The sequence below is a fragment of the Gavialis gangeticus genome, unplaced genomic scaffold (assembly GCF_001723915.1).
Source record: "Gavialis gangeticus isolate Ggan-Ray unplaced genomic scaffold, GavGan_comp1, whole genome shotgun sequence".
In the NCBI taxonomy this organism is placed as follows: Eukaryota; Metazoa; Chordata; order Crocodylia; family Gavialidae; genus Gavialis; species Gavialis gangeticus.
The window spans coordinates 93,052,599-93,064,863 of NW_017729034.1; the positions used below are offsets into that span (position 1 = coordinate 93,052,599).

Below are 12,265 nucleotides of genomic sequence, written 5' to 3' on the forward strand. Positions count from 1 at the left end.
AGTGTCCACAAGGCCTCTCTCACTGCACCCAAACCCAGAACCTCTCACACTGCAAGCTGAATAGCAGCTAAGTTATGTTATTCAAACATAGTGCTTCTAGGTGATTTGAAAATTGAGCCTGGGAGTGCTCAGCTCCCAGCTTTCCCTGAGGTCTGTGCTTCCGTCTAGGTGCTAAGTCCAGCAACACCCTAGCAGCTATGAAATGCAATCAGGCAGAGCTGCCACAGTGGGGCTACTCAGCTTGCCATTTTAAACACCTAATCCAGCTGCTTTTCTGACTGCTCACCAGCATGGCTGCACCGTTACTAGAGCTGCCTTGCAACCGGGGATGATAACATTCCCAGAGTTTAAACTGGTAATGCCTGGCCATGAAGTGAAAAGTAGGAAGCTGGGGAACTTTAGAAACAGCATGAGTTCTGGATTTTTCTCCAGCTAACTTCTGGGTACCTACATACTTGAACTTTTCTGCATGTGCATTGCCTGAATCTGTGAATCTCTGGGGCCACAGAGAACCTCTTCCTATCCAGATGTTCTTTGTTGTGGCATCTGTATCCAACTAGTGTCCTGTCTGTGCCTCTAGTTACTGTACCTTGTAGACTTTGGGCTTTGCCTTGGTCCCATTAAAAAGTAGTCTGTTGGAGTGTCAGTGATGTGGGGAGAGCCACAGGGAAGAGTGGAGGGAAGAGCTTGTGGTTTCTTTCCTGTCTGACTGGGGAGGCTGTGCTGATTGGCAGCTGTCTGTAGCTCAGCACAGGAAACTGCTTAATGTGTATCTGATTCTTTTCCCTCCCTGGGTTGCTGGGACCCTGAAACATTTGAAGTACTGTGGTTGAAGGTTATAACTTATAACTGTTTCATGGCAGTACTGTCCTGTTGTCTGCCCTCCCTCCCTCCTTCCCTTGCAAGGGCTCAGGTACCTCCCAGGTAGCTGAGTAACTCCCAGACAGAGAGCTAAGGGCAGAAGTGTAACTTGGGGAAGGGGAATAATTTGAAGTGGGCACCAGAACGGCAGCTTCCAGGGAACCTGAACTTCTGTTACCACCACTGCTGAAGCCATAGCTGCAGGAGCTGACCCTGAGGCAGCAGCTGCCCATGAGTCCACTTCCACAGCAGCACCTGCACAAGGAGGTAAGAGCTCACTCCTTACCCCATGCCACCCAGGGCACCAACATTTAAAGTTACACCTCTGACCAGGGGGCTCAGTTGCCACCACAATTGTTCTTCATGTGTTCTTCAGTTTCATTTAGGGTGACTTCTAGCCATGGTTTGAACTGGCAGCATGTTGAATCTATAAAAAAGAAATATCACACATTCGTGTGCATTTGCTGTACATGAAACTGTAGATCTGCTCCCCCTGCTATTTTTCTTCCTCTTCCCTCTCTGTAGAATCACTTGTTCCTCCACTGTCTGTAAGCAATTTGTTCAGCTTATGAGCTATGGTAACTCTTGCCTGAGTATGCGCTATCCCCAGGTAGCTATGCTAAGACAGTTGACACCTGTCTTAAGAGCCATTATGATGAGATTTTCACATGGAGATGGGTCTACCTACATCCTTGGTTAACATTTCAGTGCACGGGGCTTCCTTTCTTTTTTCACACCCTGGTAACAAGGTATTTAACAGGATTTTCAGATTCACTGGACTTTGAGAGGTTGTGCTGCGAGTGCTTCTCCTATGGCCTATGAACTTGCAGCCTCTGGGCAATCAACGATGTGCCTTAGCACCTGTACTACCCCAGCCCCAACGCATAGTACTGAACTGTCTTTGTACTTCTAACCGTGGCCAGTTCCTAGACTTAGTCTGGACTAAAGCAACTGGTTTGCCCACCCAAGGCTGTGCGAGGAACTTCCTTGTGTCTCTTTGTATAGCATGTATGGGATTTGTAGCTTACATCACTCCCATTCTTGCAACCTAACTCTCCCCAGTCCCAGAAACCTAAGCACCTAACTCCAGACTGAGGAGCCCACTAGGCATCTGCATGCTTAAAGTTAGTTGGTACAACACCTTAAACTCTTTGTGAATTTAATCACAAGACAACGCCCAGGTGTAGTGTTATAAGGCTAGCCCTAATTAGGGTAGAGTAATGGCAGAATGTAGTTCACTTGCAGGCTGTTTGCAGGACTCTGCTTGCCTGTTATAAAACACTCTTTCCAGAAGTTAGTTAACAGGGGGGATTTAATTAAATGGGGCAGGGGCATTCCCCCAGGAATGTATTTGCCTAGGGATGGAGTTTTAGAGGGGGTTTCTCAGTGAGGCATTCCCCAGCACTATTTCCCCAACATTTATTTTCATAGTGGTGTTTCCCTTTCAACTGACTGAAGAGTCAAAATCAGAGTTTCCTCACCCTTCCACCCCTCATCCCCCAGGAGAGGAAGAACTAATTTACAGAATGATGCTTCTGCTCAGACTGAGAGGACTATTCTGTTTTTGTATAACTTGTACTGCATTGAGCAGGATACAGACATTTCACTAATGTGGCTGCTGTAGTGGAATTGTTGGATGTATCCCTTACTCCATATATACTAAATGAAGTAAAAAGGAGAACAAAGATTGGTTTCTACTGCATAGATATAGACTGCAGTTAGCCAATAGGCATTGTTAATCTTTTTAGTATATACAGAGATTGTCTAGTCCAGGGGTAGCCAACCTGTGGCACACATGCTACAAGTGGCATGGGCATCTTCTGGTATGGCACATCAGAGAGAGAGCACACAGTGCAGCAAGAGATAGGGGAGGGAGCAGAAAGCAGATCAGGTAGGGAGCACAGGACAAGGAGCAGAAAACAGCATCATCATCAGGCAGGGAACACAGAGCAGAGAGCAGAGCAATAAATCAGGTAGGGGAATCAGAGTGGCACTTGGGGAAGACTTAAGGCTTAATTTGTGGCATGCTTGCTAGAAAGATTGGCCCTCACTGGTCTAGTCATTGATTAAAACAAAGGCAGCTTCATTTCTTAAGATTCATTTTGATATTAACCTCTATTTTTCTCTATCTTCAGTTTTTTCCTCTATAAAGCAAGGTATAACAACCTCTGCCTGCTTCAAAATGTGTTTAAAATTGCTGAACTGTGTTGATATCTTAAATGAGAGCCCTAGAGTAGTACAAAGGGGGCTTCTTAAAATCTAGAAAGTCAGTGTTGCTCCTTTTAACTCTGTTATTTTCCTGGAGTCTCGGAGATACCCTATGATGAGCCCTGATCCCTCTCAGTTTCATCCAAGTTTGACCCCACTGTTCAGCTGGACTCCCTGTAGAGCAGGGGTTAGATAGGAATAACATGTATCCTCCAAAGTACTCTTTAAAGCTATGCCTACTTGTAGTCTCAAACTAAGATGATGAACCCACAGAGTTTATACAGCTGACCTTTATCTCATCATCCCTTTCCTTCTTTGTCTTTGGCAGATGTGCGCAGTGTAATCCCCACAATCATGCTGAAAATTGAATCGGTTATGGTGAATTCAGAGTGATACTGTGCTCTACCAACAGTTGCAATAAGGGAATTCATAGCCCAAAGATTGAGCGTTCCTCTTACTCAGTGTTCACAGAATGACATGTCTGAATAGCTGTACAGCTGATCACAGCTGGTGATCACCCACACTGTGCTTTATTATAATGTCAAAACATGGAATTTGTCTAGTTTTTTTTGCCAGCCTCTGTAGCCTGGGGCCTGATCTGCTTCCTAAAACCTTATGAGGAAATATTCACCTAACAGTCTCCCTGACGTTGTGACAGGAAGACGCTCTTCCTCTGGTATTTATCTGTGGCATTTTATAGAGGTGTTTTTATAGGGTGCTTTGACCACAGGTTTGAAAGACGGAGCAAAGTAGATGATCTTTTGGCCTCTTTGGGATGGCCCCGGAAGTCCCTTCTGGTCTTTGGTTCCTATATGCCCACGTTGCTGACTCCCCACTCTGCAGAATGATTGCAACTGGACAAGGGTCCCCATTTGTCACACTGTGAAGGCTGGTACCAGAAGAGGGCAGTGCAGGATAACAAAAACCAAAGCCCTGGCCAATTCAGTCTAATAGTTGTGGTTCCAAACCCTTTGCTAGAACCCCACGTTGCATGGGATTAATGAGTCCCCTTGCCCCACATTAGCAACATCTTTCTTTATTTCTATCCATTTCCACTTTCCTGCCCTCCTCTCTGCCCCCCCATTAGATTTTGCTCCTCTCATTCCCTCTCTCTCTCTGTTATTTCATTTACCAAGATTGCATGCTGTTCAAAGGGAGTAGACATCCCCACTTATCCTCATGCTCAGGGCTGAGCTGAAGGCTCTCTGGGCTGGGGAATGATGGGTTGAACACTATAATTGCAGGGAGGGGAAGCAAGTAGCTTTTGAGGAACCACCTGCCTAGTATGAGCACATTGGCAGTAGTATTAGAAGTTATTGGGTGAATCTGAGGTCACACATAGCCCTCCCCTCCCACCAAAGATTTTGTTTCCTGCTGCACTCCCACACTGACCTCCCAATGAGTACAGTAAGGGACAAAAGCATCTCCACATCTTCAAGTTGCATGGAATATGTAGAAAGGCAAACCTTCCCCTTCCTTTACCCCCCAAGCCTGACTCTCAGACTGGGAGCATGGGAACAAGCCAAAAGTAATGAGCATAAGAAAGGAGAACTGCTTAGAAAGCACAGACCAAGACTGAAATACCTGTTTAGGTCTGGTTAACACACTGATTTCACATTAGTACAGCTATGTTTATTAGGTATATGGTGTTTTACTGCTGTAGTTCTTCCAGGATAGCTGCTAGGGTGGATGCAGTTATATCAATTTCTAAGTACTGTATTCTGGGCAATTTATTTAGTGTGGCCTAATGAGTAAAGCAGTGGATGGGAATCCCTGGCTCTTTACACTGGCCTGATGGTTGATTGTGGGCACTTTTGCCCCAGCTCTAAAATGGAAACAGTAGTGATTTGATTAGTACTTTCTAAAGCACTTTGATGCCTATTGATGAAAATCACTGTTCCCCTTCCTACACAGGAGTATAGCTATATGTCTACAAACGTATCTACAAAAGGGGAGTTGTATTACTTTTCACCTATATTGCTATAGTTAACAGGCTACAGTTTTTAACATGGAGCACCCTTAACTATGGATATATGCATATCACAAAACTCTCCTGATTAAACATATGCCCCCATCATGGGTGGATTTAGGATTTTGAAAAGTGGGGTGCAGGTGGTGTGGTACATCATCACATATAACACAGCACATTTTTCTCCACTTAAAGACAAGCTAGATGCTTTACTAATATGCTAAGGGGCTAGCACTATATTATTCAGTTTAAGATTATTGAAAAACCTCCTATAACTACCGTAATGTGCACTAATTTGCTAGATTATATATAAAGTTTTAAAAAATACAATAAACTAGGCAAAATAGTCAAAAGATATTGTGTCAGTAGTCCTGTAGTCATTATAGTTAAATACACATCTGTTATCCAGATTCATAAAACAAAGCCTTCTTGAGCACCTTGACCATGCCTCCAATACTTCACTGTCAGTCATTTCTACACCTGAGTTAATACTCTACACCTGCTGCCTGAATAGCAATGCCACTGCCCCTCCCAGGCAGGTGATTTTAAAGTTTAAGTGGAGCAGGAATCAAAGGGGGGCACAACTGCAGTAGAGCACCCCCACTGGATCTGCCCCTATGATTCATGCCCCAATCAAGTGGCACCACTTTGAAAACTCGGCTGCTTCTCTTGCCTGACTGTGTCTCTTGGTTTCTAGGGAAGAGCTGAAAGCTGAAGTCGCTTGATGCTGGATATATGCCTGAATAACTCTTTTTTACTAAGAGTCTTTGCTTTATCTTACTTGTCAGGACCTATGGGGCAGGGTGTAAAAAACAAAATGTGGAGTGACAGAAATGGTTTAGAATATCAAAAACCATTTATCTTCATTTCCCCAAGTAGATGAGAGTCTGCTTCCCTGATAACCTAACAGAGGGTAAGCAGATTTTCTGGCCATCAAACCAGAACAGGCAGTCCCTATGGGAGGTCTGCCTTTAACAACGCTTTCCATGTAGTTGTTTCCACTGTGCAGCTGTAGGTGTTTTCCTTTCCATATGAAAATACCATAGTCATCTCAAAGCTTTTTCTTTCAGGCCCACAGAAAGAGAGTCAGGCAGAATCTTGTCGTAAACTAGCATGTCTATGTACTGTAGTTTGCAACCAACTTGTGGCTAAAAATGTCTCTGGTAATTTACTCCCCAAGCCAAATTAAAATGCTTTATTTCTTTCCTTTTAAATGGTTGTTGCTTTAAATGAAAAAAATTCCTTTAGATGTCTTTGAAGACAGGACCACTGTGAGAATTTCTGAACCCTAAAGACATGTGCAAGTCCAAGGCCCTCTCTTACCTCAGTGTATTCAGATGCCTAGTTTTGTTTTGATGAATGAAACAAAGCTCACAACCTCTTTGGGGCTGTTCTACAGAAGACTGAAGGACATTACATCACAAAGGAGAGATGAGGGAAGCTGAAAACATGGAAACAATGTGTTTCTTTTAAGAACATTTTCATACATTCAGCTCTGAACAACATTTGGGGTCCTGCAGAACAGTGGGTGCATCTACACGGGATGCTAACTGCACAGTAGCTAATACTGTGCAGTAGCGCGTAACAGCACAAACAGTGCTAATATGCTACTGCCCAATATTATTAGGCTACTGTGCAGCAGCATCACTAAAAAGGCATTTGCAGGCCACAAGTACTAAATAAATGCACAGTAATCACTGTGTAGTAGTGGTTCACGTAGATGCACCTAGTGACTACGAAGGCTAAAGACACACAGGCATGAAAATCTTCACTCTAACTATGCTTATGCAGTACATACATGTCAAATGTGGTTTGCAGAAGTTCGAATACGTTCCATTTAGTTACATTTCCAGCAGTTTAAATTTTTGATTTGGGAAAAATCTGGGTTGGAATTTATGCTTCTTGTAACAATAGTAACTAATCAGATAAAGACTGATTATTTTTTTCAGTCAACAAGGAATTTTTAAAAAAAAAATAATACAAGCTTTGTTTCTAAAACTGCTATTTCTCTTATTCACTTTAGAGCCACCCAGCTCCTACTCTCTAGTTATATGCTCTAGAATTTAAAGAAACAGAGCCTATTCCCTCATGGTAATCTCATAAATTCAGTCTGGCATACTTCTGGCATGGCAAGTTCAATGGGAAGCATAGTTCTTACCTTGTACTGTTAAGCAGATTTTTGGTCCTGGCCAGAACCAGCAAATCCAGAGGTATGTGAAGCAAGGCCATATCTATCTCCAGGAGGGCCCTTAGCAAAAATCTATGGCTTCTTCTATCAATGCAGCAAAAGCCAGTTATCTTCTTTGTGGCTGGTCTCGCCCATTCCTCTAAGGATGCATTCCCACAGAATTGAGTCAGCTGGATCCTAATTTCAGGGGAGCCATTTCCCAAGTCAAGACACTTCCACCCAGGTATTGGTACAGGCAAGAGCACAAATCTAAAGAGTATTCTGTATGAAAAGCCCCACTACTCTACTCCAAAGCCCTGTTCTTGTTTCCTAAATAGATTAGGGTTGGTCTGAGGTTTGACAAAGATTTGGAGCCATGCATTGGATCTGAATACCAGTGAACTTTGATGAAGTTTGGATTCTTATGGGCCTGATGGTCCCCTCCCCCAACAGGAGGAACTCACTGCAGAGTTCCCTCACTGTTCACGCTTGTAGTCTCCAGGTCACAAATGCCATGGATCTTGCAGGATCTAGTCCTCTGTGTTGACTGTACAGCTTCTAAAATCCAAATATCCCAGTCTGGCCCTAGTGAAATAATGCTCTTGTAGCATTTCTTGATGCAGCTGGCCTAGAACTATCCTTATAAAGAGTTCCCCACAAAAACATTCCAACTTTTATCTGAACAAAATTTGCACAAAATGAACTATTCCAACCAGGAGATCTTACAACACCTTCAGCTATCCTGTGAAACATGAATTTTAATTTGCACCTAAGAGAAATTTTACAACCTTTGCATTCTCCTATGCCTGTAGAAGGGTGAGCATGCCCAAAAGCTTGCAAATGACAAAGTGTTTTTGCATATATCTAACTGGCAAACATGGGCACAAAAGCAAGGTAAGAACAGCCCAGAATTGAATTAGGTCATATTTCCTATATCCTACTTCTGCAAACTTCTCACCTGACATAATAACTGCCCAACCGTTCCCTACTACATAGAGTCCTGGACATTTGGACACCTCTCTGAGAGGTTTTGGTGAGAGAGAGAACAGTGGCATAAAGGAACTTGACTGTTTTTTTCTAGGAGGGAATGTCATATGCCCTCTTTTTGCAGATCATGATGAATTCTATGCAGAGTAAAAGAGACAAGTAACATAAAGTGTTTTGTTTAGTAATATTCACCTTCCTTATCTCTACTACTAGTATTAGCACTTATCTACATGCAGGGATACAGGTTTTTTAAAGTAGGAAGCGCCCCTTCCCTCCCCCCTGGGGAATGTCAGGGCAAGCTGCAGGAGCAGCAGCCAAGGACTTTTTTAAGTTCCCAAATCAGATAAAAAATGCTCCCCCTAGGCTCTTGGCACCCCCTACACTGCCCTGCATGCTTAACATTTTTTCCCTTCCTTTCCTTTCCCTTCACATTCCCTGCTGCTGTCCCCAGCTGCCAAGGGGGTGGAGGAAGCTTCAGAGCCACTCCTACCATGGGCAATGACAGCAGCAGCAGCAACTTCTTTCTCTCTGAGTTTGCTAGAAGGCTGGTGTGAAACACTCAGGGGGACTAGGTAGGAAGAGGGAACCCACCTGCTACCACCACTGCCATTGTCCCAGCTGAGCCTGGCTCCCTGCGTAGCCTGGCTGCAGCAGGACAGGAGTCGCTCTAGAGCTTGCCCATCACTGAGGGAGCCAGAAACACCAGTGACAGTGGCAGTGGCAGCGGCAGAAGAGGGATAGGAGTGGAAGAGAGGGGATGTGCCACTGAGCATAGAGGGGAAGGAACAGAGTGGGATTCTTACCTAATTCAGGGACTTAAAATAGTCCTCAACTGCTGTTGCCATGAAATGGTCTGAAAAGGTGATGCAGCCATACCACTGCACCCCCTCTGAATCTTCCCTTCCTACCTATGCGTCTTTATACATGGTTTTTAAATATGGAAGTATAAATGGTAAATGGTTCTGCAGAACCATGTATCTTGGATAGACCAGTGTTGTTATCTCAATATCTCTGTTCCCTTCATAGTACTTTAGCATTAACATGGTCACAGAATGCTCCCAGAGGAACAGAGATCCAGAATTGGCTTTGAAATCTACATCTCTGAACTGGAGTGCGCTACTAGTTCATCGAAGGTACTAATCAAAATGTTACTATGAAGGACACTGAAAGTTATGTGTTCATGTCTATATTTACTAAAGGCACTGCCTCATAAGTACCCTAAGATAAAACCTTTGAAAAATTAGAGAAACACTGAGGTGTCTTGTATTAGCAGGATGCAGCTAGTGACACGTGAATGTCAACTGTTAGGAGTTTGGGTTTGGAGAAATGCCTACACAGCTAGGAGAGTTTATCCAAAGATTCCTACAGGCCCTTGAATTACCCCACACAAACTACCCTTCTCTACCCACCTCTTGTGTAACACACCTCCAGCTACTTCTCTGGTCTGCTATCATTGAAATCTTTTGCCAGGGAATGATCAGACCATTTTCTCCTCCTCTGTTGAATTGGGCTTTCATCCAGACACAGTTTGAGAACATGGTTTCCCCAGTAGTCATTCTAGAGAAAAAATTGTAGGGAGGCAATAACTTGAATAACTTTTCTTAATTATACTCATGCCCATTCTTTAAGGATACTTCATTGAAAGCCCTCCCTTGGTAGTTTGCTATGGCTGCCAGAATGTCCGATGTATCTTGCTACTCCTGTTTCGCAGCTTCTGATTTGTAGTGCAGACCAAAAAGCTGCATTATAAGTGACTATATATTGGTGCAGGCTGTTGTTACATGACCACATATAATAGTGGAAAAGAGGCTTTATTTCTATCTTCTTTGTTTTGAGTGGCTTAGCTTCTCACACAACACAGAATGTCCAGCAACGTTGCCAACAAATTAACTCAGCTTTCATTGTTTAAGAACACATCTGCATTACAAAATGTTATCAAATTCAAATTTGATTTGCAATCCATTGAATTGGTATCAAGAGGTTAACCAGGTCTGAGTGCTCATGTAGACCAGTGGTCAACACTGTGTCAGCTAGTGCTGGTTAAACCCTGAACCAGCTGAATATATCAATTGAGTGTTGCTGTTCAGCCATTCTAAGATAAATGGTCCATAGACCCAAGTTTTTCCTCCGTCTCCTTAGAGCCCACTTACCTAAGATTAGCACAAGGCTCTGACACCTACCTTGTCCTCTCTGTGAACCAAACATTTCTATATTGTCATGAAATGTGATAGTTTTTAGTTTTGATAAGCAATGGAGTGCTATGGTCTTCCAACAAAACAGATCATCGACACAAAATGATCTGAAACAACAGCTTTCATCAGGCTATCAAATTGTCATTCCTAAGAAGTCTGAAGGTAATTTTTTTATATAAAATTTGCTAGCAAGACAGCAATGAACACAAGATAGTCAACGTTCTAATAAAATAGTAATGCTGCAAGCTCAGCGACTCATAAAACATTTACAATCTTCAGCTAGTAAAGTGCAAACAAGAGATTTAAACACTGCTGCTGTTAGATGGATAGAAACATGTCAGAAGATGAGCTCGAAGATTATTCCTCACAGGCTAGACTGAGGTTCATTAACTGCCTATTGGTGTTCTTATTTTCTGTAATACGCATGGAGATGATCCTGGGTCTGACAGTAAACTGCATCGAACTGGAGGGCCTTGTGGCAACATGGTGGAGCTACTCATGGTGGGGTAGTTACTATAAAATACCACAAGATTGCAACCTCCAGAGTAAGGTGAATATAGGGAACCTCACAACCCTAGTCTCCACTGCTCTGTGGGTACCCCTTGGTTGAAGAAAGGCTAAGGGACATCACCGTGACAGTAAAGCATCCTCACTGAAGTGTTAGGCAGTCAGCAGCAGTTATTATCTGTTGGTCTCTGGCAGCAGCTACGACCGTCGAGGCACTGAATGTCAAGACTCGGTCTGGCCTTTGGATTCTGTCTCGGTGGTCTAAAGGAATGGTAGGTCTTGGGCAGCTTCCACTCCTCCATACCCTTGCTTAGGTGTATGTGTGAAGGTCTTGGTCTGATGGTCACAGGACTCCATACAAGCAGATTCACAGGGAACCTGACTAGACCTCTTGCACGCACACCATGGTCCAGAGGATCGACAGTTGCCTACTACACTGGAGAAACATGGAAACACATCTGAAACAAACCAAAGCTTTAACAAATAAGTGAAGTCTTATGTGTCACTGTCCACCCCGTTGGGCTTCTAGTTTATAGTATAGTAAGTGAAACCCTTGCAAGTACTGAGAAATGAAACCCTGGCTGTGAAAACAAAGTTGTGCTTATTTCCCCTCATTTTTTCTCTTTAGCTCATAAACTGTTTTGCCAGCATTGCCAATGCACCCTGAAGCTGCTATCCTTACAGTCCAAGGCTTAAATACTGATCCTACAAAATCTGTTTATTCTAAATACTATCCTGTGGCTGGTTAACCAAATAGTTTTGAAGGTTTGTAGATAGTTAGCAAGTATACTCTCATCGAAGTCAATGTGACTAGTTACATACTTTAAATCAGGGGTTGCAAACATGGCCAGTGAGTCAAATCCAACCCACTGACTTGAGTCATCCCACTCTGGCTCTGCCCTCAGTGGAGGAACTTCTGCTCATGATCCTGGTGGAGCTGCTCATGTTCCTGCAAAAGCCAAGGGTCAGGCTGCCTTTCTGGATCTCTGACCATGGACACAGAGCCTCTGCTCTCATCTGGGCATTGGCTCCTGCCATGGGAAGCCCTGACACTAGGGCCAGAGCCCCAACGCCCAGGCTCTGGCTACAGGGGTGCAAGGTCTCACATATACATGCACAACTCACAGAGTCCCTGCAGAGCTACTTTCTCTCCTTCTCTCTCAGACACACACACATACTTCATGTGACCCTATGGGGTAGAAAGCTGGCTGCCATCATGGGCAGTGGTGGAGTTTCTGCCCACAGTGTCACCAGGGCTGGCAGCACAAGAGCAAAGGTGCAGCCTATGGATTCCTGAAAAGGAAGGAATGCAACCCTCCAACCAATTTGACACCTCTGCTTTAAGTTATTCACTTGTGTCAGTGTTTGTAGGAC

The 12,265-nt window shown here is 43.8% G+C and overlaps 1 long non-coding RNA gene across 1 annotated transcript; it reads right to left on the reverse strand.

Annotated features, from left to right (window-relative positions):
• Positions 1 to 336: 336 nt before the first annotated feature.
• LOC109304271 lies at positions 337 to 9,910 on the reverse strand. Its single transcript, XR_002099325.1, has 2 exons — positions 9,602 to 9,910; positions 337 to 1,288 (listed from the first exon to the last, which is right to left on the reverse strand). It is a non-coding gene; the product is annotated as an uncharacterized LOC109304271 (long non-coding RNA).
• Between the last annotated feature and the right edge of the window lie 2,355 nt (positions 9,911 to 12,265).